The sequence below is a fragment of the Papaver somniferum genome, chromosome 2 (genome assembly GCF_003573695.1).
Source record: "Papaver somniferum cultivar HN1 chromosome 2, ASM357369v1, whole genome shotgun sequence".
Classification (NCBI taxonomy): domain Eukaryota; kingdom Viridiplantae; phylum Streptophyta; class Magnoliopsida; order Ranunculales; family Papaveraceae; genus Papaver; species Papaver somniferum.
In genome coordinates, this window is record NC_039359.1 from 49,541,706 (window position 1) to 49,568,689 (window position 26,984).

A 26,984-nucleotide genomic window follows, 5' to 3' on the forward strand; every position below is an offset into this window, starting at 1 on the left:
TTGAGTGTTTGTACTGTTGTAAAAGTATCCGAGAAACTTCGCATAAGAAAGAAATCTCCTTTCAATTGTAGTTTGTTTGTCAGGGTTATCAATAAAATTAAAATTTGAACAAGCATTAATCGAACTTTTAGAAACCGTATGCGTTTACGAATCAACTGATTACATTTGGATATTGCGATACAGAAAGACCCAGAATACGGATGATATTGGTAGAGTTAAGATCAGTTAAGTGAATGATTCAAGATGTAGACTTGTAGTAGAAGGTTTCTTTTATTTATGACCCTTAAATGAAGTTACGTACTTTCACTTATTCATTTATTTTACATCAAAATTAAGTACACGGACATAATTTGATGTATTCTTCACGATCCATTTAATTAGCTCCTTTCGGCGGCTTTATTCATAGCTAAATGTAGAATAGAGGCAGATGACCATAAGTAATTGTAGCTCTTATTTAGTATATGTTCTCTTAAGTCTTATGACAGTCTTCAAGTCTTTCGTCTCATCTGCCCAAGAGACAGCCTCTATGGCTGCAATCGTTTCTGCTTTTCTCCCGGAGCTGATTCTGATGCTGACTTTGCAGAATCACCATGTCCATACTCTGAAACCTGAAATGGCCACCAAGGATAACCATACCTACCCCCATAAACTGGTACAACGTTTGATGGTGTTGATACAGACGTGGGTGGTGGTAGTTCCACAGGTACAATTGTAGGTGGTGGCAGTTCCACTGGTACAACTGTAGATGGTGCGGGTGCCGACATAGGTGGTGGTAGTTCTTGCGACGATGTATTATTACCGTTGTCAACGTTGTCCGGGCCATTTTCATATATGGTTCCGTCGGCACCGTTGATCACATTATAACTTGTAATGCCGGCAGCACTAGCTTCGAGACTCCTGGCAGCGACACCACCTAGGCTGATGAGACTCTTAGGATAGTAAGTACTATCCACAAAAAGCAAGGTTACGATCAGGAAAAGAAAAAAGACCTTTTTATCACTCCCCATGGTTGACTTAATCTATTTCTCTTTCTCTAACTTTTTTTAACTAACCTAGCTCGCTCACCGTCTCTTTTCTACCCTGAACACTCCGTTTTATAGTGTGAATTTAACCTGTGAGGGTAAATGCTTCCATCTAATTATTGAACTACTTTTTGTCTTACTTATGCATTCTAAAAGTGTGAAAGAAAATCGAAGGCGTGTTGTTTCCATAATGTGATGCGATGAAAATATATAGCCACCAAACAGATTACCAAACGGATTAATGCTGAGTTCTTCTCTATATTAATCCATTTGAAAATCACTACAAAAATCCGGCAACTGCCTCAAAAAATTAGTTTTCAAAGGCTTTGGAAACTAGTCAAAAGCAACCAATAGTTCTTATACACTTCGGTAACAAGTTGATCCCAACTATTGTTTTTATTAGTTTCTGAATTCTTTAGCAACAAAATTATACCAACAACATGAGATACGCTAGTAGCCTAATGCTTCCGAAACTAGACAAAGACAACTACTAGTTCCTGTATACTTCGGCAACATGTTAATGGCAACTCCAGTTTTCGTTAGTTTCCAAAAAAAATTAGCAATAAATGTAGGCCAACTACATAAAATACTCTTGTAGTCTAACGCTTTCGGAACTAAGTACAGGCAGCTGCTAGAACTGCTAGCTCCTAAATACTCCGGCAACAGTTTAATCCAACTACTGTTTCCATTATTAGTTTCTAAACAGAAAAGCAAGTAGATTATGTGGTGACTTGAACTCCGGCATTGCGGGTGGAAGTCTGACATCAAACATTCTCGACTGGGACATGAAAACTCATTCAAATCAATGTTTTGATTCACTATGATCAAATTAAAAAAAAAAAGAAAAAAAATTAATATGAGTCGACTAAATTGACAGTAATATAAACCGAACTCTTTTACAAATTCAACAACACATCATTCCAGTTAAAATTTGAAACTATTGACACTCACCAATTTCAAAAATAAAACCCAAGTTCTGCTGTATCCTTACCTTCTCCAATGTTGGCAACTGACCCTTTCTAGTGAAAAAGCTAATTGTTCAGCAAGGTATTTTCAAGAATTACAACAAATTGCATATAGATTCTTGTACAAAAACACATACCCAAAAAATGGGTGATCACAAGTAGTTCAAGAACGGTTCTTTCTTTACTTTTAAACTCCGATGTTGGATTCTACAGATGTATGTATGTTGAGGTAGTTAAGAATTCTATGTTTTTAGTTGTCACAAGAACACTCCTGGATGAACATTGGATCCCGCTGAAAGGGGAAAATACAGAAATTCAACTTGCTTGCAACTCTTAGAGAGGCCTTCCCTGCATACTTTGTCGGCAATGGTTCTCGTCGAGACCATTTTGCGAGCGTCAACTACTGCAGCTTTTGTGAGCTCTAACCTCTCTCCCTTTTATTTTGTTGCTCACAGAGAATATCATTGGCATACCCTCCTGCGAACACAATCGACCAATTGAAGAAGTTAATACATTTTGTAGAGTATAACATACTCGCAAAAAGTTAGTAATTCAGTAACTGTGGCAAAGTAATGAACTAGTCTAAGAATCCAAGTTCCACAGCCAGTACGTGCTCTTTCAAACCTTCCCCAATTTCGTGCCCTACAACATTTAGTTTAGGACTACTGGTCTTGCATCTATGCAGAAAAATCTGAGGATAAAACAGAACACCACACGGTGCTGTACTTAAACAGGAAGATTGAAAAAATTATTTGCAGGGCTTTCTCCAATTGTGTCCCATTTGTAAAAAAGTATCTTTAGTTTTAAATTAAATTTACTGGGTCTTTTAGAGGAACTTGCAAATATCAAGGCTTGGAGTGATAGATTAAAAATGAGTAATAGAGAACTGCCAAAAGGGAAAAATGAATGAGAAATCTAAAGTGAAATAGCAAGAACCACACTACATATTCTAATAGATAAAATGAATGAAATTAGTGAAGAATTTTCACGGTTACCTCTGAAATGGTTGCCACAAATTAACTCCGAAAATTTAAAGTGTCTGGCTCATCTCCTCTGTCTGACTTTGATAGACCTGCCATCACAAATTTGTGCAATCCTTCCAAGAGGTTCTTGAATTCAGCTTCCACCTTGGTAGAACTACTTTTCTGTTCCACCCCAAACAGAAACCAAGATGATTTTTCATATTTGTGTTGAATGTAAGAAGGTATAGATATAATTATTAGAACAAACGTGCATACGAGTTAAGACCAGACAGTCTCTGAAGAAGAGCCTCTGAATTGGCAGATCTCTTTCTTGATTGTTATTTTACCGGATTTTATGTGTTATCAAACATGATGTTATCGATACAACAGTTTTAACTTAAAACTTTTAAGTTTTTTAACAAGGAAATACTCATTCAAAACATCAGAAGAGACTGCGAAACATTTTTACTAGCCAGTCGAGAGCCAAGAAAGAAAAAACAAGTGGCAAACAATGTAGACCAAAGTAAAGCAAGAAACTCGTAGGAGAGGCAAAAAATAAGGGTTTACATACGACCTCATGAAGTCGCTAAGGAATCTCTGAAAAGGACTCCATCGCAAGAGCCAATTAACAAATCACAAACTACTCTTGAAACCTTGCTATTTAATTAGTCATAATATTCAGGCTTATATACCACACTACTATCGGTGTATTCTGACCAAGAATCCAAGCTATGTAAATATCGATCTTAATCACTTATAAATGTCGAATTTTCAGGCGAAATGAGAAAATAGGAAGGGCAGCGTTGTATAACATGTCATAGTTATGTGGACACAACCGAACCAAATGCATTGCCGACCAACTAAATTAATGTTGCCATGCATTGGAGCTTACTATTGTATTTTTCTCATTCATCATGCCGGTGGTAAAACTTGGTCAAAATAAAGCTACGGGAAAACTTCCAACTAAATGTAAGAGCTAAACATGATAATTGGTTAAGTACATTTCCGTGGATGGACCTTATAATGGACATATCATCACACAATCCTTCAACACAAAATAAAAAATCAAAACACAAACAAATTTTGGAGTTTGACATGTAATTAAAAATTGTGCGAAAGATACATATATGACTTGGTATCATTAATACATAATAAAGGGGATTTTTATCAGAAGCATGAGTTGGTTGGTTATCAGGTCAATTGGTCCACCATCTAATCTATACAAATGTTTTTGGTAGCTTATAGATTCTATGTAGAGCTTATCATACAATCTCATAATTCTCTGTGTGTGCCACAAAAAAATACAGTTAGCATAACTTGTACCTGCAGAATGGACATGAGACCAATATTCTTTCACCAGTTGACCAAACAACGATCCGTCCTCCTCCATCAACTTCATTGGTTCCTCGTACTCCACTATTTTACTTAATAAATAACACTTAAACCCTCCATTTTTAAGCACTATGAAATTCATTTTTCAGGGTCTGGTTTTAGTCTTAGGATAAAAAAGAACAATATTGAGTCTAAACCCATTCTTCTGCAAGTCATTGGTTACCAAATACATCTGAAATAATTCCATTTAATACCTGCTAATGCAAAAGGTGAACTGATTTTGTTGGTGATGGAAGATTATTTCTTAGTTGCACATAAGATACTCCACGACTAGTTGAAAGATGGTCATCTGTACATTGAAAAAATAAAATTAAACAAAGGGGTTAGATTAAGAAAATGAATTATTGATTAATAAAACCAATATCTTATTCTGCTGAGAAAAAAAAAAAAAAACTCAATTACTCATTCAACTTGTAAGGGAAAAAAAAGAAGGAAAAACCCAAACTTCAGTTGAATAACTAGAAATCTAACTCTTCACCAATCATTAGAGTTGAAATCAGTCAAAAATTCACCTCCCGCAATTATTGAATCAAAATCCAAAATAAAACTTAGAAGGCCCTAATTCAAAAAAATTACCCGTTCAATTTTATTCAGTTCGGCCTCCTTAGCCTGCAGCTCCTCCTTTGTCTTCAAATCCTACATTACAACCAAATACAAATTTCGAAACTCAATTCAATTCATACACAAAAACAATGATATCATATATAGAACATAATTAGGCGACAAGTTAGATAACACGACCAACTGTTGTATCAAATATTCTCATAGACTCGAATCAGCCGATCAAAGACTCAAAAGTAACCTAATCAATGAAAAAACAAGAATTATCGTAACAATGTTCGTTGTTGGGCATTTTAACAAACACGTAAAGGTCAGTTATAAACGTATACATCAAATGAATTGCAAGAAATGAAAACCAAAAAATTCTTCAAAGATTACATGTTATAACCCTTGAATCCCAACAAAACTTTGCCCTATATTCAGTAACTTCCTAAATTATGACAGATTCAAGTTAAAATTCTCTAACTCAATCGATATCCAATTGCACCAACAACAAAAAAAAAAAAAACAGATTTAACTCCATTGCATAATCCAAACATAATGAAACCAACATTATAAACCAGAAAGAAATCAAAAAGCCCTAATTTCTCTCCTTTAGGTCTTCGATTTCAATTAGAGAAGATAAGAGCTGTTTTACTAAGCAATCAGAAGAGAAAGAGAGAATATTTCTGAAATTGAGTTGGGGTTTGAAGGATGGGGAGTTAGGTTTCAGAAGATTGGGCAGTAGAGTTTCAGGGAGAGTAGTAGACAGTTTAGGGTTTCAACACTTTTATATTAACCCAAAATATTTGGGCGGCCCACATAAAGAAGAGCGCGAACGTTCCCGCGGATTTTTTCCTTTTGCCGCCACACGAAATTTTTGGAGAAATTTTCCCTCCATCCGACAAGGGGGCAATCCGTGTGAATACTTGTGTTTGCATCCATTCGTTGATTAGAGATTCTTGAATTTTTATTGGTCCAATTCATGTCATACAGATTAATGTAAACCAGATGATTTTCATATTTACCATTGATTGAAAATTACATCTTTAGAATTCGTTGAAATATGCACCCCAGTTAAGAATTTGTTGGATCCGATTGCAGATGCTTAGAAATTTACATAAGTCGATCCCAATATACAAACACATAAAGATTTACAAAAGAGGATCTCGTAAAAAATTTATAAATCATGTTAGTAGTAATATATGATCATCCGGATTAAGCCTCTGAAAAGATCATCCGAGTATTAGGCGAGTTCCAATCTTGAACTCATTTCTCAAAGTTCTCTGACCGAGTAGGCCCTCGGAGCGAGTCAAATTATTTCAGAGCTAATAAGTCGTGCAAAAAATCATTTGATTTTATATTTTGTTCTTTTGCGTCGAACTTCAAATTTCTTTTTTGGAAAATGTTGGTGGAGTTAGCACCCCAATCTAATTATGACGGAGCAAGCTTGAACGACATGTCGTGGCTTAATAGTACATACTGATTGTAACCAAATTTGACGATAGATGTTAATTGTGTACAATAGATTGAGTTGACATGCAATACACCTGGATGGTGTCAATCAATATGAAGTTGTAAGCATGAAGGGGTAAGGTATAGATGTTGCATAATGGTGATCGTACAAATATAGTTGCTGAGATGGTTCTGGATCTCGACAAGTGGAGATTGGTAGTGATTTGGCTCGATCAAAGCAAATAAAAATAGTCCCACGTGGGATAAGAAGAGTTATAAATGGAAATAAATATGTAGTGGAATCTCCCAACATGTATAATCCCGAGGCCGTTTAGATTAAAACCTCACACCTCCTGTCAATGATGATGAAAGATAGAGACAATATCGTGACTATATAACGCCCGTAGGATCCTTCAGTTGCATAGAATTCATTCGATCTCGTCGAATATGCTTAATGATTTACATAAGTCAATTCCGATAAAATTCGTTTGACTTTAGTTTTTGTTAAATTCCGTTCTTTTGCATCGAAGGTCGACAATATATATCGATATCAAACTTTAGTTTTCTTTCTTATAATTCATTCTCGTTCTTGTAGACCCTTACAATTTCCTTGATCGGAAAAGGACATAAGTTGATTCCAACTCAAATTTATTCGACTTAAATATTTTTTCAATCTCATTAGACGTGTTGATAGATTTACATAATTCAATCCCATCATTTAGCTTTAGATTTTGTTCTCTCGCATTAAAGGTTGATGGTAAATATTAGAATTCGAATTTCAATTTTCTTTATAGTAATTCACTCTTATTCTTGTATACTTCTATAAAGTATGTATATTCTCTTTATTTGGTTTTGGAATTCATTTGATCCCATTTGGTATGTTTTAAGATCTACGTAAGTAATCAGTTTATAAACAAATTCCCTCGAAGAGTGTAGAAAATGAGAATAAATTATAAAGCGGTTGGTATGTTATTGTAAATTTATAGCGTGTTTGGATATCAGAAGCAGAAATAAAAACCGTTAAGAATCGTTAGATTATATTTGCTTTTGACACGTGGTGCTAAGCTAACTCTTAGATCTTAGGATACCAATAAAATTGGAGTTGGACATAAAAATCGTTTAACCTCGCCACACCTATAACTATGGGATATGCACGTGGGAAATACAAGAATCACAAATCGTGACCACACATCTTTTTCTTTAGTTCCACGAGACTCCACTCTGATATAATCGAAAAAGAGAGTAAAGACCTAAAATCTTAACCTAGTTTCTATCTCCACCTCCATCCCTTCGCCTCCCACACCATGACTGGAGAGAAAACCAAGATTGAGAATTAGGAACCCCTTTTTTTCCATCTAAACTCATCAAACGTATTTCAAATTTATAATAAGCTGAAAAAAAAGAACAGATCTAGATACTCTAATATCGTTTATTGTCTTGCATTTTTTTCTCTGAAATTATCTTCAATTTTTTCTCTAAGGATATATCGTACCGGGAGACGACATATCCAAGATGGTGGTGAGTTAAGTTTCCTTATAGATTCACTATAACTCTTTAGACCACTGAACAATCTGTAGAGAAATTCTTTATCATCTATTGCTGCTACTTTTACTATTTCTATAACCACTTCTTATTCAGCTACATCGGTAATCCCCAAAAGGTTTCAAAACCTTTTGAAACCTCCTCCTCATAATCCTCTTTTGGTTGAATCTATTTCAATTTTTCTTTTTTTTTTCTTTTTTTGGTAATATATTTCAGTTAATACTATTTTGTGTCAATTCAGGAAAAGGAATTGAAGTTATCAATCAAGAACAAAACAAATGAAATCGAACAATAAAAAATGGGTCGTCATCATATTTCACGGTAACCATTTCTTTTAATTAGATTTTAAACGGATTTCGGGCTTTGTTCTTCCGTAATGTATCATGGCAGTTTAAGTGTTTGTTTATATGCCTCAACCAAATCATAACGTTGATCTCAGATCTGTATGTATGAGTTCAAGGTATATTAATTCTATTACATGTGATATTTTCGTCAAAATTTAATTGCTAATGTGCAAGATTTTGAGTATGTTGATACAATTTAACAACAAAATGCGATATTGATGGTTTAGTTATTTCACCACTTTATACCTTTTTATTGCTTTTCTGAAAATTTATTGTTTCTGATAGGAATATATTCTTTACTATAAGGGTTTCAATTTGTACTCCCTAATAATATATGACACTATCATACTCTGTTTTATCTATTGTTAAAGTGGTTAATTATTGTTTGCATAAGTTAGTAGTGCTGAGGTTTAAGCTTCCAATTTGGGTAGCCTAGCTAGTATTAGACTATTGCAAATAAAATAAAATTTTGTTTTTGATAAAAGAGACTCTTGTAGTATGTGTAGGAAGTTAATAGATGTCATGCAATAGTTATGAATACACTGCAGAGTTGCTTAAGCTAACAGATGGTGGGGTTTAAATGACAGAAAAATTAGACCGAGGGATTGTGGCAGCTAACGCAAATGAAATTTACCATAGTGTAGGCAACATAAGTTTTTCCAGCGTAGAATACGATTTGGTATTACTTTGTATCTCATGTTTTTTCTACTGATTTTAGTTGAATCTGTGTTGTATATATGGTGTAATTTTAACTTAGCTTGTTTTGTATGCGACTGGTTGCTGCTTAAAAGATTGCAGAGAGCAAGCCTTGTGATGCGGTGATTCTGTTCTCGGAAACCCATGGTCCTAAAATACTACCACCGAAATGTCAGGAGATGAAAGTAAGACATACTGTGCAAATACACTTTGAATTTGATGTGTCTTAATTGATCTGTGCGACAGTACTGATTTGTAATTTATGTAGAAAACAATGGAGGACATGAAAGAAGCAACTCTGCGAGGAGAATCTGTCTATAATGAACAAACGTGGGGGTCTTAAAAAACGTTGTCGCGAAGCTTCTCACGCTCACAAGAGTTTGGATGATATAAGGGAAAAAGAAATGCAATTGTTTGAATGGAAGAATTGAATCTCTACAGACAGAAAACATGCTACAAAGAAGACAAACATTATCCTTCCATGGTGGTACCATATGTATCAGATAATGAAAGGAGGGTGATGCAGCCAACAAGTGATGAATGAATTTTCTTTTTCTTTTTTTGGCTTGTTTTCTTTTGGTATTAAGATGTAGGGTAGGGATAGTAAGGCATATTTTGGGAATGATGACTTTTTACTCTTGGTTTGGGAATGATGACTTTTACTCTTGGTATTGGGAATGAATGCATATTTTGTAAATTTGTCTTTTGGCTACCTGTATGATATTGTCCAAAACAGTAATTACAACAGTTAATTACGATATTAATTGCAATAATTAATTACCTACCATATTTAACCACGATATTAACTACAGTAATTAACTGGCATATTAATTATAGTAACTGATTACGATGTTATAATTAGCTACCATATTAATTACGATTACTGATTACGATGTTATCATATTAATTACGATCCATCAGAAAAACCATCGTTGCGAGTGCCTGGCGTTTACAAAATTTTAGTTGCCATCATAATTGTGGATTGATTTGAGAACCATGTGCCAACTAGCAAGCTTATTTGTTGAAGGATTCGGTAACTATCTGCCAACTGCAATTTAGTTGCGTTTAACTTATTGCAATTATGATATCAAGATATTTGGGTACTATCGGATTAATTGCTAAATAAATTCGCAACAAGATTTTAATTTAGTTGCCATATGGTACAGCAAGGAACCGACAACTACAAAAATTTACTTGTTAGAATGTTTGGCAACTCGATAACAACTGCTAGAATTAGTGGGTCTAATTTACAGCATTTAACTAATCTCGTATTTGGCTAAAACAACATAAGTTTCTAAAAGTACGCATGGCAACTAGATACTTATAGTAGTTGCCTTTGCATTTCGAAACGACCCATACGGCAACTAAAGTTTGGCAACTACCATTAGTTGCCTTTCTGTTTGGCAACTAAAATCTCATCTTAGGCAACTAAACTAGTATGGTTGCCAAAGCTCAGGTTTTTTTGTAGTGAATGGTCACTCACCTAACCAATTAATGTTAATCATTTGGTGTGATGAAAATATCATCTTCTAACTAATCCATTAAGGTTATACTCTTGGTTTGAAACCCAAGGGACTTGTTGAACGTATAATAAAAAATGTGTTAAAACTGAACTTTCGTCTCCATATATCTTTCATTCTTTGATTTTGAACACGAAAAACGGACTTCTTGTGTGATGGCTCAAACCTAGAGTTGATAAAATGTCTTGATACAAATTAGTTTTCATGTACTTCATTTGTTAAGGCTAATTTGATATCTTAACGGCTGGACCAAGGAAAAGTAGCGGAGAGACTTTGCATCCGAAATCTGTACTTAATGTAGGTGTTCTGACAATTATTTTATCGAAGTTATTCTAAAATTTTGAAGTTTAAACAAGCATTGAAATATGGGATCATGAAAAGGAATACGAACTAAAAGCAAAAACATCAAACCTAATATACTTGGTTGCATAGAAGACATGTCCCAGTGGTTGTAAAAAATTCAGAAAAATTGTAACTACGAAAAATCCAGTAGAACACCCAAATGAAAAGTAAAACAAGATCTAAGACATCACCACAAATCGAATAAGAATTTCTTTATTAATCACATACCAAGACTGATTATAAGTTTTAGATCTACTGAAACCCTAATTTCACCCTTAGCACTTAGCCCACTCCTTACTCCAAAATCCGATCCCCTTATCCTATGCCGAAGGGTTCCTATTTATAGGCCAAATGATCTCAGTGGGATACAGCTCAATTTACTTCGCTCAAGGTTACATTTTATTTGCAGCTTTACTTTTACTTCGCCTAATCCACTTTTGATAAAGTCTTTCCTTCTTTTTGCTGACACCTCTGGGAGTTTGTCGCGACAGCTGTCTCTTTTCTTATTCAATAGTTCATCGTTTTCGTGAATCAACTTATATATCAAGTAACCTTACTTCGCCCATCTTTTATTCATCGCTAGTTGACTTCCCGAGTAAGAAACCTTACTTCGTCTATTATATTTCGTGCATGTCATCTTGTTGGTTACTCCAGATGTTCCCTCCTGTAGCTTTTATCTCGGAAGGTATTCTCGTGTACGTATCCTTACTCCGCGTCGCAGGTTGGTGGAAAGGTGATTTCGACTTTGATTTGACAAGTCGCTGACATGAATACTTGGGGAAATGTTATAAGATCTTTTGTTTAGATTTTCATCTTTACTTCGTGTCTTTATGTGCATCCACGTGGCGAAATGCGCCACATGTCGAGCATGGTTTTTGGTATCTACATTTTGCCCTTTTTTCCTTGAGTATTGCTTGAAGATCAATCCTTAAGGAAAAATCCGTTTTGGTGTAGTTCTCGGAGCGAGACGTGTGGTGCTTGATTGGATGACTTTGATCTTTGTCGTTGAAGGGAAGAGCGAAAGAATAATGACTTGAAAAGTATATACTTGCCTCTTATTCTTTTGCGAAGTTCTGAAGATTCATTGTTGTAGAAGTATCCTCCCTTGATCTTGTTGTTGTCGATTAAAAGTTTTGTTGGAAATATTCATCGCTTCGGTTTTGCCCTTGTATGCTTAACTGTTGATCCTTCATTTTGGTGGGGAAGCGATATGTTGGGTGACATGTAATGAATCAAAATTGACGAGATGACATTTGATTCATATATTCTATTATTGTTGAGGATCCTAATTATCGACGAAGTATGTAGTGGCGGGAAATCTTCGTCAAAGTTATCCCTTTGCTTTAGAGAAAATAATGCTGCAATCTCGGGTTTGCATGGTCTACTTATTGCACATTTAATCATCATCTCTGTGGCCCCATCAATTCTATTGCCTTTCCCCTTGCTAAGACGTTGCTCTTTGTTCCACTCGATGTTCCACTTTTACTGATTGTCATTGACTGTTGAGTCCGATATTCCTTATCCCTGAACTCCTTCACCTTCTTCCATGGCTCTTTTCAAGTCCCGCTGCTCAGTTCGCTCATCCTGCCCCTTATTTCCTTCATCTTTCTTGATAAAGCTTTTCTTTTAACCACTCTATCTCTTTACGTTCTTCGAGAGTATCTATTTTTATGCTACTCGAACATCATGCTTCCTTTCCCCCGCCGTTAATAATTCGACCTCGCGAGGTTCCCTAGATTCATCTCTTCTTCGTATCTTCGTCGCATCTCGTTTCGTGCCCTTCCAATCTCGCTTGCCTTTTCATAGCCACATTAGTTCTTCTCGCTCGAGGCATGATTCTATTTTGGGAAAAAATCGTTATTATTTTCGATTTCATATCTCCTTCTTTCGTTTCGCTAATCGCTCCTTCGACATTTGATTCGTAACTTTGTTGTACCAACAATCCATCTCGTTTTGCCGTTTCAACACGTTTTCCGCCCAATTCGCTACTTTGCAAAGTGTCCTGCTCTGCCATTTCGTTTGTTTCTTCGATTGCGCCTCCCCTTTTCTCTCCTTGGATCGGTCCTTATTCCGTGATAACTCCTGTAACTTTGCATCGGGTTGACCTTTCCACATAACAATCTATTCCTTTCACTTCGTTTTTCTTTGATAACAGGTGTCTCTATTTCGATTATCGTCATTTCTTCTTCTTCAATTATTTTTCCCTTATCCATTTTGCTTTATCTCGGGATGGTTCTCCTTCTCAAACCTTGGTCCTTGGTTTATTTCTTGGCTGGTATCCCGCGTTTTTATTTCATGGATCATAATTCTTTCGTCTTGATTCCTCGTGTCTAATATTTTGATCAATCCATTCTTTATCTCCACTCGACACAGCTACCAACTTCGTAGGATTATGTTCGACGACTCCCTTTTCTTGTTTTTTAAGTCGTCTTCCACAGTGTGTATCGTTGTTACTAAGAGCCGAGAAGTTCCTTCTTTTGTCGGGATCCTCATAACCTCACTAAATTGCCTCTGCTTTTCATGCAAGGCTGTGTTTTCCTCCTGCTATTCCCTCCATTCATTCATTGTTAACGAGATTTGATCATGAAAGTTGGTTTTGATGACTTTCTTCCTCTTCTTCGTTCTCGTGCGAAGTTCATTGTAAGAGGTAGTTTGCGCTTTGTAGATGAAAACCTCATGTTGATGTCGCCTCTGATTATGAGTTGATGGTATTTCCTCTCGTTCTTATCTCGCCTCGTTGTAGCTTATCGACCTTTGATTCATGTCAAATCCATACATTTTGAAAAAAATGTGCGAAGTGTATATTATGCATTTTCCCGTACGCGTGTGACTCCTTTTGCTTTGGTGGATGAAGGAACTTAAGATATCCAAATTAAAAGTAATACAATGCTCTTTTGTTTCCTCTGCCCTCATTTTGTTTGATACCTTACATCTTCAAGAAGTGTGAATAGTAAGAATTCCGAAGTATACGAAGTATCCCTTCTTGGTCTCTCGCCCTTATCTTCATACGAAGCATTTTGACATGTGCTTCCTCTTCGGGATAGTCTTCGCTCTGTTACCTTCGTCTTTGCTTTGTTACTTCCCTTTTGTTTTCTTTGTTTTTGTTTTCTTTCCTTCTTTTGTCTTTCATACATATTTTGGGGTTGTAAAGTGTTACATGCTAGGTTTTGTTGTCTTCTACTTGTATTTATTGGGTCTTATCATCCTGTTGAGTAGGACTTAACGTGCCCTCATCTTCTACTTGTATATGGCTATACGAGGTCTTATTGTGCCTCCTAATTAATGTCTTATTGTGCCCCACCATGTCATTAAGGGTCTTAATTCAACGAAGTCTCAGGCGCTCGTTATTCTTGCAAATAACGATCCATCAACCTTGCCTTAACATTCTCTAGTGAGGTTTTATTTCGCGACAATACGACAGGCCTAATTATTCCCATGAATAATAGCCCCATGATATTGCCGTCTTTTTGGTCACGTAGCTCCCTAATATGGAGGGTGTCATCCCTTTATGTTCCCCCTGATTACCCCTTCAAGGAGGTTAACCCTAACATGCATGTTGGTCTCCTCCCATCCGATTATTACGACAATCAGTTGTTTTCGTGACTTCTTATCCCTTTCGCCGATATGACTATTGGTTACGAAGTCACACCCTAGGTGGGGTTTCTTTGGGACCGAGTGCATCGTATCCAGGAATTGTTGAGGCATGCTACACTAATTTCGGTTCCTTCAGTTCGACTCTCGCGCCTACTAAGATGATTTTCCCACAGAATGTAATTGTTGAGGCATGCTACTCATCACCAGAGGGGAGGCGGGTTATTTCATTAATTTGTAATATCTCTTTATTTATGCATAAACCAATTTTTGATGCATCACATTTCCGTTTATACGGTAAAATGAATTATCCTGTCCCAAAATTACCCATGGAACCCGAAGGTCCCGGACTTTTTAGTGAACTAAAGGGCAGACAAAACCTATAAACCTTTATTAAATATCCAAAAATCAATAGAAATGGGAAAAACAGACCCTTACATGAAACCGTAAAAACCTATAACACTCGTTAAACTTCAAGCATTACACGAACTCCAAGCACCTTATAGATTACTCGTGTCCGTAGCAATCGTCATTCTAGTAATATGTCTTCATTCAAAACTGCATTTATGTGTCTGTAAAGGACCACAAACTTTACTACTCCTCGATGTATTACCATCAACTGATACTATAGCCAACTTCATATTTACCAAATTCAAGATGCTCTGAGCTTCTTTCTCCGCAATAGGGTCAAACCCTTTATTTTTGTTGGAAGAGTTTATTGTAGACACCCCTGGATTATAATTTACAATCGTCGATCGGTTAGTATCAGCCTCCATCCCCTCATTATAATCTTTTTCAACTTGCTCGTCATCCACACATTAACCAGTGGAGACTCATTGGCCACCTTCTCCGCTAATTCATCGATAAGATTATTTGCTGCAGTATCTATAATTTCTTGAGCGAACTTTGACATTGCTAGCCCCTCTTCCTCCAATCGCTGCTTATTCATATGTATTTCCTCTTCAGAGAGATTCTCTTTAGATTCATTTGTGCGTTTACGTCTTCTATTGTTACCAGCTACAACCCCTGTATAATTTCAGTAATAGTGGGATCATCAACTACTGATTTTATAATCTTTCCTGCATCTGTTGTTTAAACATAAACATCCTCACAATCTTTTCCCTTTTCGTAATCGTCATTCTCCCTGTCCTCATTAGTCCCATCCGTTTCCATCTCTTCGTTATTTTTTAAGGCATCAAACATACATGTATTCACCTCAGTTGAACTTTCGGCATCATCATCACCCCATCCGATATGCTTATTTATGCCATTGTTAAGTACAGTTTGTTTAGGACCCTGCAATAGATTCCTGTTGTTATGAACATCACTTTCAGTTGGAGCTACATACACCCTGTTTCTATTACCACGTATTGTTACGACCTCTTACAGCATTATTAGTGACATCCTTTTTTTTCGCTACAGTACGTGATTTAGTATTGCATTGGTTAATATTATGTCCTAAAACCTTACAATGATCACAGTACTCAGATTCTTTAGGAATTTATAAAGAGAGAGCCAGAAAACAGATGATATATATCGGTAGAGTTAGGAAGGAAATGAATGATTTAGATTTATAGATGTAGTACTAGGTTTTTGTTTTTATTGTTCTCCTTAAACAAGTTACACACTTCCACTTATTTACTTATTTTGCATCAAAAGTACAAGAACTTAATTAAGATTTTTGCAAGATCCATTTAGCTCCCTTCCGCGACTTTATTTATTTTGTATGTCTTGTCGTCTTGAGATAGAATAGAGCTAGGCAGATGACCATAGGTGATTGTCGCTCTTATTTAGTATATACACCTCAAACATTGTCTTGTAGCACTGTAGGTCATGTGCCCAAAGGACAGACTCTAGGGCTGCTTTTTCACTGAAGTTGGCTCCGATGCTGACCGGGAATCACCATGTTTGGATTCCGAAACCTGAATTGGCAACCAAGGAAAATCGTACCTACCACCATAAATTGGTACAACGTTGGATGGTGTGGATACAGATGTAGGTGGTGATAGTTCCGCTGATACAATTGTAGATGGTGCGGGTGCAGACATTGGTGCCGCTGATACAATTGTAGATGGTGCGGGTGCAGACATTGGTGGTGGTAGTTCCGTTGGTACAACTATAGATGGTTCGGGTACAGACATTGGTGGTGGTAGTTCTTGCGACGACGTATTTTCACCATTTTCAACATTGTCGGGGCCATTATCATGTATGGTTCCTCTAGCGCCGTTGATCACGTTATAACTAGTAGAGCCTGAAGCACTAGCTTCAGGATCCTGGGCAGCAACGCCACCTAGGCTGATGAAACCCTTAGGATAGTAAGTACTACTATCCACCAAAAGCATTGTCATGGTCATGAAAAGGAAAAACATCTTTTTATCACTCTCTATGGTAGACTTAAATCTATTGCTCTTTCTCTAACTATATTCAAGCTAGCTCACTCTGTCTCTTGTGTTCACTGAACCTTCCATTTTATAGTGTGAACCTGTGAGGGCGTTTTGGGAAAGGGAATGTACATATAAAATTGAGGGCATTGTATTTGTTTTTGAAGCATTGAAGGCATTGTATATTTTTGTATTTATTCATTATATAGCATGTTTCCTTAATGCGGTGGGATGATAATATACAGTCACCAAACTGATTGATGCAGAGTTCTTCTGTATATATATTTTGGCATCTGCTATATTAATCCATTTGAAAATGGCCACTCACCAATTTAATTATAATTGATTAATGAAAGAGTAAATAATCATTCAGTTGCTAAAATATACTATAGATTTTGGCGCCATATGTGATTAAATTGATCGTAGAAAGTTAAGTTTTTTCTTTGGTTTATCTTTCTACAAGTGTGATGAAGATATATTATCTTCTAACTAATCCATCAATGGTAATACTCTTTGGTATAGAAACCCAAGGGATTGCTGATGGTATAGTTAAGTCAACATAATGTTGCATGCAAAAACGTGTTGAAACTGAACTTTCGATTGACGTTCATTTTACATGTAGTCATGGTTGTACTTGTAAATCTACTGACTCCATCCCTGATTGTAATTCCTCATTAGTTTATTGCATATTTACGTGATGTTTTTCAAAAGAAATAAAAAATATATCTGCGTGGATACAAATTATCGTCTCGATATGTCTAGGAAAATCAATTGCACGATAAATAGAAAGCAACACGATGAATAAGAAACCCGATAACATCAGACTGCGATGACTCATCACATTCAATACGAACACCACAACGAAAATCATGGAAGATCACGTGAAAAGCATGACTGCATTGCGATAATATCGCTGACCCTAATTACGTGACAAGCTGACATCGGGGAGAGGAATTAGCCGAGTTTGTAGGGGAATAAACTACTTTATTAGCTATCACCCACTATGTGTTGGGTGCAATAATCAAAAACAAGGAAAAATCAAATAAGTAAAAGTTATTGATACATATCTCCTTTATAATGGAAGTGATCGATTTGACGAAACAAACGAGTTCCCCAGATCTTCGCAGCAACAGAAAGGCAAAACTTTAGAAAAACAGAGTGACTCACGTGTTCAACACGCTTTTCTTAAGACATTAGCGTCCGGCTACACTGAAGAGTGATGCTATAGCCCTCACAAGACGGATATCTCTAGGTTAAAACACCCTAGTACACCTACTACTAGCATATGTAGTAGATGCTCAACTTGAGCTTGACAACTCCGAAAAAATCGTTCAGGAAATCCGCAGACGCTTAAGAAAACGCTATAAAATATTTTCCCTTGGGGTCTCTCTCTAAAAATCGGAGAATCCCCTTTCCCATAGATTTTACAAAAGTAGTGAATATCTTTGTATAATGGAATAATACAACTTAAAAAGATGAGCTCCCCGATGTGGGACTAAAAATCTTATATAGTCTCTTAAAACAACTAAAAAGTGGAAACTCCACGGTGTGGGACTAATACATTTTTCATTCACAAAAGAAAATAATAAATTATAATTTTTATTAAAACTTTAAAAATCATATTTTATTAATCATTTTCCAACAATTTCCCACATGAATGAAAACTCAATAAAACACGAAAACACAGATAGATCTTGGTAAATCAACAACCCAATCTCACGACCCGAACAGACTGAACAGAAGGACAGATCGTGCAAGTGTTGAAATCATACTAGTCATTTCTACGTCCTCTCTCTCACACAAAAGTGTCTTGACCCCGGGGTCATACTATGGATTGTACAAATCATAATAGTATAGAGATCTTTCATCTTTAGTTTCTCACAGGTGAGACTAAAGGTATCTTTCACCAAAGTGAAAAAGCATGAACTAGTGAACCCTTATTATCCCTTAGGTCCTAAGTTCCAGTAATACCAAAACCGTCAAAAACGAAAATCACATAAAAAACGCAGGAAATACCATTTTAGGCAGATGTGTCCTTGAGGTCTTGAACCTTTGCTTAGTGAGATATTACCGGAATTACTAGCTAGATACAGTGAACTATGTCTTGAACTGCTAGCATCTGATGTAATTCACGATAACAACCACTGATGATATCTCCAAGGGTGCTTCCAAGCTCGTCTCGTTTTGTCCAATGTGTCCCTGGACATATCTTGTTTCTCAGAATGCTCTAGAGAATCAAAGCTCATATTATCATAGGAAGCGGTCCCACTTCCTCATTTAGATAGGTGAGTTTCCAATAAATGTGTTACTGCTACAGCCCACTACAATCTTAATTGAAACTATAGAACTCATTAAAACTTCTTAAAAGTCATCCTTCACATGCAGTCACACTATCACGTCTACACCATAGGGAAGGGACAGAGAAAGAAATTCTCTGATAGTGTTTACCTTTACCCACAATAAATTAGTTGTCTCATTTGAAACCTTGATCTTGGTATCACTAGTCATCAAGGTTGAGTATCCTTCATGGAAAGTTTAGTTTATGAGCTTAAGCCCCATCCCCGTCGATGCATTTATAACTATCTCTTTGGACAAAACTTTCGTCAAATGTTGCGCGATATTCTCCTTGGACTTTATCCAATCAATGGAAATAACGCCAATTGAGATTAGTTATTTTTAGTTTTAGCTATTATAGCTTGGCTAACACAATGTATAGACATAACTGGCACAAGCATATGCCAGAGAGGAATGTCTTCTAAAAAGCATCTTAAGCACTCGCCCCCCTCTAGTGTTTTATCTAACGCAATACTCTCAGATTCCATAATGTATTGAGCAATATAATTCTGTTTGGAAATCATCCAAAAAAAAACACTCCTGTTAGAGTGAAAACATATTCACTCGTAGACTTAGACTCTTCTGATTCAACTATCCAGTTTACATCACAAAGTCCCTCAAGGACAGTAAGATATCTTTCATAAATCAAACAAAAGGTAATAGAGTATTTTAGGTACCATAATACTATATTAAGTGCAACCAAATGCTCTTTCTCTGTACTACAAGTAAATCTACTTAACTTACTCACTATATAGGCAATGTATGTACTCTTACAGTTCATTAAATTCATCAGACATCCTATAACTATTGAGTATTCAAATTAAGATACTCCATTACCCTTATTTTTCTCGAGTCTACAAGAAGAATAGTACGGGGTACAAACAATCTTACAATCAGAGTGATCATATCTTAAGCAAAAATTCAACATTATGAGAAAGACTAAGACTATGAATGTTAGATTATCTTTTAATCCCCATCCCTAAGATTACATCAACATGGCCTAAGTTTTCAAGTCAACGTTTTCATTCAACACAAGTTTTTGGTGGAATTAAACATCTATGTTTGTATCAAGTATAAGCATATCATCATCATACAAGCATACAATCACACAGGCATCCTTAACAAGTTACTTGTAAATATACTTGTCAGATTCATTAACTTAAATCCACTACTTATTATCACATGATCAAATTTTCCATGTCACTGTTTACGTGCTTATTTGAAGACCATACAAAGATTTTCAACTTACAAACTTTGTCTTCACAACCTTTCACTACGAAGTACTCTGGTTGGTATATGTAAATTTTTTTATCTAATTCACGATTTTAGAAAAGTTCTCTGAACATCCATCTGATGTATCTCTAAGTTGTTTATGTTAGCAATAACAATTAGCATCTCAACGGAAGTAATTATTGTCATAGGTGAATAAGAATCAAGGAAATCTACACCTTGTTTTATTTTATAGCCTTTAGCTACCAACCTAGCCTTATATTATTCCATAGTTCCATCTACATTATATTTCCTCTTAAAGACTCACTTACATCCTATGGTCTTACTCTATGGAGGTAAACTAGCAAGCTCCCAAGTCTGGTTCAGACGGACTGAGTCCATTTCACTAAATGAAGCTTCTTACCAGAATGGGGTTTCAGTAAATGTTATGGATTCTTTACGAGTCTGGAGCTCAGACTAAGCTAGGAGTATTATGAAGTCAGGTCTATAGAATTCTCAGTTCTAATCCTTTTACTACTCCTAGGATCAACTCTACTTCATCTTCCTTTGAAGGTAAGTTTTGACTAGTTTAAAAAAAAACATCTAGAGGATTAACAACACATCCCTAAGGAGATACAGGTTTCAAAATAAAGATGTTCAAAGAACTCAACATCCCTAGACTCCATAAAAATATTCACGCCAATGTTAGAAAAATCAGAACCCACAACCAAAAAACTATATGCAGTAGTGTACTCAGGATACCCTATGAAGACGCAGTCAACAGTTTTGGGTCCTATCTTAGTTTTCTTACGAGGAGAAATGACTACCTTATCCAAACACCCCCACACTTTGACGTATGCATAAGTAGGTTTCCTATATTTCCATACTCATATGGAGTTCTATATGATCCTTTAAAGGTTACTCTATTCAGGAAAAATTTAGAGCACGACCTCTCCAACGAGTTGGCAGTTAATCCTTTAATCAACATGGCATATATCATCTCCTTAATGGTTCTGATCTTACGTTCAACTATACTGTTAAACTATGGTGAATAAGAAGATGTGATTCCTATATGAATTTCATACTTGATATCATGTTCAGACCTAACCATTTTAGTGGTAACATATACTTCACTTTCAATTTCAAGTTTACACTCTTAAGGATTTTATTTTAGTGGTAACATATACTTCTAAGGCTCCTAAGAAAGTATACAAGATAGTACCTCGTACAATCATCTATGAAAGTTATAAACCACCTTTTACCACCTTAGTTTGGGTTGATTTTACGTCAACTAGGTCTAACCGAATTAATTTTAAAGGCTTAGAATTACTCTGAACAATTTCTCTAAAAGGTTTTATAGCATATTTTGATTCTACGAAGATTTAACTTTTGTGTTCAATATCAAACCTAAGTTTGGGTACGCAGCCTATGCTAGCCAGTTTATGCATTGACTTATGAGTTTACGTTTCCAAGTCTACCATGCAAAACATTCAATCAAACAAAAGAAAGCACAAGAATCAACTAGTGCACTTCATCAGTTTTTCCGTTAAGCTTATATAAACCCCCAAGTCTATTAAACGTTGCCTAAGAAATCACTTCCCTTAGTTACAACAAGTTCTCTAGATTCAATTAAAATCTTAAATCTTTTACTATGTACAACAGAACAAGACACAAGATTCTTGCATATGCCAGAACATGAAAACTTAATTCAACGTGAGAATATTAAAGATATGAGCTTCTGCTCTACCTTTCCCTTTTATGCAACCTCTGTCGCAAATGAGTTACTCATACAGAGTTTCTCAACATCATGTATCCTCTGATAGAAGGTGAACATGTCTCTGTTTCAACAAACATGCTTGGTGACTCCAGAGTCCACCTACCAATCTCTCATATTGGTTATTAAAATAACTTCCAACTTCATGCCACTGAACTCTTTCTAGTTTGTTTCAACTAAATTAGCATTCATTTTCTACTTATTAGGGCTTTTACGTTGTCTACAATTTATTGCCATATGGCCAGGAATTTACAAACATAAAAAATCACCCTTAATTAAAGTAATGCTAGATTCAGGTTTACTAAACATACCTTTCTTATGAAGACTACGATTAGAGGTGCTTCCGATTATCTCACCTTTGTCATCTTTGAAAGATTAATTTTCAGCCTCATGCGCTTATTAGCCATGTCCCTTACAAATGACACCTTTATTCACAAACCACAATTCCAAATCGGTAAGTAAAATATGAGTTTCGAAGATATCATCTAGATTCAAAAACTTCATTTGAATCATCATTTCAAAAAACTCATTGTTGCCCCATAAAAACTAATTTAGTCAACAACAAATTTCTGCTCGTCAGAATTTTTCAGAAACGTTTCTCTGTTTTATAAAATATGAAAAGAAATACTTTTACAACTCCAAAAATTCTTAAATTTTGTGTGGTTAACTATCAGTATGTCTTCTAAATCATGTCAAAAGGTCTCAACGAAATTCCTTTTAGGCTAAGAGATAACCTCGAAAATCTACAGCTGACCAAAAATTCTTTTTTCGTTTTCCACTCCACAAATAACATCCATGATTATTACAAATTTTAATGTCTTAAGATTGTTGGGTGCAATAATCAAAAACAAGGAAAAATCAAATAAGTAAAAGTTATTGATACTTAGCTCCTTTATAATGGAAGTGATCGATTTGACGAAACGGACGACCTCCCCAGATCTTCGCAACAACAACAAGGCAAAACTTTAGAAAAACAGAGTGAGTCACGTGTTCAACACACTGCCCTTGAGACATTATTAGCGCCCGTCTACACTCAAGAGTGATGCTATAGCCCTCACAGGACGGCTATCTCCAGGATAAAATACCCTACTATACCTACTACTAGCATATGTAGTAGATACTCAACTTGATCTTGGCAACTCCGAAAAAACCGTTAAGGAAAACCGCAAACGCTTAAGAAAGCGCTATAAAATATTTTCCCTTGGGGGTCTCTCTCTAAATATCGGAGAATCCCCTTTCCCAGAGATTTTACAAAAATAATGAATTTCTTTATATAATGGAATAATACAACTTAAAAAGATGAACTCCCCGATGTGGGACTAAAAACTTATATAGTCTCTTAAAACAACTAAAAAGTGGAAACTCCACGGTGTGGTCACAAAAGAAAACAATAGATTATAATTTTTATTAAAACTTTCAAAATCATATTTTATTAATCGTTTTCCAACACTATGTAATAAGGAAGGAGAGGGCATTGTATAGGGTAATGAGATTTTTATTAGTCCAAGTAATTGTTTGCTGAGAAAAGTTGTAAAGAGAGAACTAGGTTTATATCCTTGGAGAGATATCTTAATCTTTGTGTATGAACCTTGTGAAAAACTAATAAAAATGAGTTGAATCTAATCTTCTTCACTAGTTTTAGTAAGTTTAGGTGAGATTTCTTATTTGGATGTAGTTGTAGGATTTCCCGAAGCTACATTTTGGCGTCAAACAAAGGGAAATAACCTGTGAGTTGTTTTTTACTTTCAAAATCATGGTTTAAGTTCTTTAGTCTGTTGATTTTTCTTCTTCATGGTGACAGATCCAGTTTTTGTCATCATATACCGTTTTGTTTTTCGTTTTCATCGTTTTTAATCTTGTTTTCTACACGCAAAGAGCCGGTTCTAAAAGCTCTTTGTCCCAAATTAACTCCTTCAGATCTTAAAGCTTTCAGTCATACTTTGTCTTAAGTATGTAGATCTAAGAAACCTTTAAGGTTTTGTTAAGTTTTACCAAGTTTTCAAAGTACAGAAGAAGTGTTATAATCTTGATTTGGTTCACACCATACTGATTGTGAAGGATTGATAAGTTTGAGTAAAAAATTCGTTATTTAATGTCATGGATTTCGACAGTATTTTCTTTATTTGAGAGCTTTAATCATTAAGCATTTATTTTCCCTTTCTTGGATCGTCAAAGCTGTTATCAGTTGGGTCAGTCTGGAAAATATCTTCGTACCGAAGTCACAGATTTATACTTTGAATAGTAAGATTCAAGGTTTGGAATATAGATTACTAGCAGTACAAACTGCAGTAAGGTAAATTAAGAAACCAGTCATGGTGGGATCAACGACAAGGGAAGATTTCTTGATAACTATAGGAAGAAGCAGGCATCATGGAGAAGCTCCTGAACAAAGAGAAATGTGAAGATATGAAGACTGGAATGAAGATAGAAGAAGGCAAAGGTGCCGCAGAGAAAGCAGTGAGGAAAGGAACGTACGAAGGGCAATGAAACAAAGTGAGCGAGAACATAGAAAATTGCTAACGACGAAGGAACAAAGCCAACGAGCGGAGCGAGAACGACAAGTGAAGCGAGCATGCGAGCAGAATTCGAGCTGCATAATACGTAACAACTTGGTAAAGATGGGAATCAGAGCTCTATTTAGTCTGAAGAGAAGACAAGGGGAAAGCCTAAGAGATTTAGTGAATCGATGGAGGATTTTGTGTAGCAAGCTTGCAGGGCGTGCGTCGGAGAAGGACTTAACCATCGCATTCGTGAATGCATTATCTGTGACAGGTCTTCTATAGCAACAAATATTCAGAATTAGGGACACGATAAAGTTGAAAAATTGCAAGAATACCAGGATGAACATACTATTTTGGAAGAAAGATAATAAAAAGTGATGGAATGCTTTTTCTCAAAAGAAATAATAGCTTACTATCACGTACTCCCACGAAAGATACTGTAATAGTAAGGAAGAAGTCTGAACATATGAAGAAGGTTTGGGAGGATAAGAAGTTAGAAGAACTCTTGTGAAGGGTGAGAATGTATTTGTTCGATAATAAAGAAAAGTATGCCATGTAATGATCAAAGAAAATATTCTAATGGAAATGAAATATTTTGAAGAGTATATATGGGCGATAAAATTGGAAGATGAACACAACAAGAGAAACAGAACACGATGAAGCCTTCAACAACAAGTCAAAATAAGATCTCATAAAAAATTAGTCAAAACCTCGCTAGGAGGCTAGGAACCCAATTTTTGGCGTGCACTCTAGTTCGCATAAAATGCAAGAGGCAACGATAAGACCTATCGCACGTCATATTTGGAAATTTGAAAATGTGGGAGTCTAACAACCACACCCAATAATGCGTTTGGCAATCTGAGAGGACTTACTCCGATATACTTTCTAGAGAATCAACTAGACAGTCAGACTCAATCTAAAGAAAAGTATATACAAGATTTTATATCTCTAACTCTTAATTCAATCTGCAATCAACAAATAGAAATTTGGGAGCCCTATTGAATATACGAGAAGTAACTTGAAAGGTACCAAAGACCAATGTTCAAGGATCAATCAATTTCAATCAACAACCAAAGTTTGGATTTCCTAATTGATCGATACAATGCACAACCTGTGATATTTCAATTATATAACAAAATATAATGCGGAAAATAAATAACACAAACACTAGAATTTTGTTAACGAGGAAAACCGCAAATTCATAAAAACCTCGGGACCTAGTCCAACTTTGAATACCACATTGTATTAAGCCGATACATACACTAGCCTACTACCAATGAACTTCAGACTTGTTGATGGTGGTTTTTAGCTTAGAGTTAAAATCGTAAAACCTGCATCTGACGTCACTCTGTAAGGAAACGGTGTCGTGAGTGCTAACATCTCCACCAGCATATTTATTGGGTCATTCAATATATTTACATGAAATTTATCCAGACTGGCGAATGTAGCAACCATCCCAAACACTCTGTAAATTTCGGCACCTCGCCAATACAAGACTCACTGACTACTTTCCTGTGCTATGTTCCCCGGCAGAACCCTTAATATCGGTATGGCATGACGGATTTGTGTTCACTCGCAGCGGAGTAGCATGAACCTCCAAGCATCAAAGTTAAGGCCATCGCACGAAATGCTCTGAAGGAAAGCACACTGCATTCTGTAGATAAGGATTTTTGGGGTAGCATACAAAATCTAGCCAATTATTGTGATAACTCACAAAAAACTCATAAACCCGACTAATTTGCAAAATTAGGGTTTCGCGCCCCCCGCAGTACACTAGATCCTGTTGGTCGAAAAACTATGCTTAGCCAAACTAGAAGATTAAATCCGCCAGAATACACTGGAAGTGGGGCCACGCCCTAGCTTGCCGGGCCCACTTCCCATCGACCAATCAGGTCACTTTAAATCCACCACACTAACAAAGAAGTGTAGCCACGCCCATGCTTGGACGACCCTCTTACATTAACCAATCAGGTTGTTTCAAACTCGCCAAAACGTTCAAAAGGAGGAAACCACGCCAGGTGGTCGCAAAGCCAATTGGCTTCCCAAAACCCGCGCTAAACATACATGCCTGACGCACATGCCAATCGGCATGCCAAACATGCCGAGCAGCATTCCAAACTCGCCAAACGCGCATATCAGGCGCACATGCCAATCGGCATGCCAAACATGCCAAGAAGCATGCCAAACTCGCCAAACGTGCATGCCAGGCGCACATGCCAATCGGCATGCCAAACATGCCATGAAGGATACCAAACTCACCAAACGCGCATGCCAGGCGCACATGCCAATCGATATGCCAAACATGCCAAGCAGCATGCTAAACTCGCCAAACGCGCATGCCAAGCGCACATGCCAATAGGCATGCCAAACATGCCAAGCAACATGCCAAACTCGCCAAAGACACATGCCATGCG

At 36.3% G+C, this 26,984-nt stretch overlaps 1 long non-coding RNA gene across 2 annotated transcripts; it reads right to left on the reverse strand.

Annotated features, from left to right (window-relative positions):
- Positions 1–1,948: 1,948 nt before the first annotated feature.
- Positions 1,949–5,052, reverse strand: LOC113353221. 2 transcript variants are annotated; one of them, XR_003361158.1, is made up of 4 exons: positions 4,918–5,052; positions 4,536–4,630; positions 2,983–3,132; positions 1,949–2,464 (listed from the first exon to the last, which is right to left on the reverse strand). It is a non-coding gene; the product is annotated as an uncharacterized LOC113353221 (long non-coding RNA). The 2 variants fall into 2 exon arrangements; XR_003361159.1 differs by lacking the exons at positions 4,536–4,630; positions 4,918–5,052 and adding an exon at positions 4,273–4,500.
- Positions 5,053–26,984: the final 21,932 nt, after the last annotated feature.